Source organism: Buceros rhinoceros, unplaced genomic scaffold (assembly GCF_000710305.1).
Source record: "Buceros rhinoceros silvestris isolate BGI_N320 unplaced genomic scaffold, ASM71030v1 scaffold15174, whole genome shotgun sequence".
NCBI classification, from domain to species: domain Eukaryota; kingdom Metazoa; phylum Chordata; class Aves; order Bucerotiformes; family Bucerotidae; genus Buceros; species Buceros rhinoceros.
In genome coordinates this window covers 3,793-4,195 of record NW_010407758.1, presented here as the reverse complement: position 1 = coordinate 4,195, position 403 = coordinate 3,793, and positions in this window count along the sequence as shown.

The following is a 403-nucleotide window of genomic DNA, read 5'->3' as shown; positions in this document are numbered from 1 at the left end:
CCAACACGTGCCCCCATGTGCACCTGCCCAACTGCCCACACGTCCCTGGTGGGCTCAGACCCGCGGTGTGGAGCTCTTTGCTGCGCGTGTTGGGGGTGGGGCAGGTGTTTTGCCTGGAGGTCGCTGGTTTTCTCTCCGGTAACTCGTGGTTTTGCTGTTGCTGTGTGAAGCCGCGTGCTTCGGGGCCGGGCTGCAGGGGTGCAGGGCTAGCCGAGCGCTGCCACGGGCCTGTGGGGATGCAGGAGCTGGGATGTGGCTGGTCGCCGTGTGCGGCTGAGGATCTCTACAGGGGTGAGGTCTGTGTGTGCTGGTGCTGCAGAGACCTGGGGCGAGATCCTGCCGACCCAGGAGCCCTTGTCACAGGCTGCTGCCACCTTCTGAGAGCCCGCGGGAGGGAGATGGG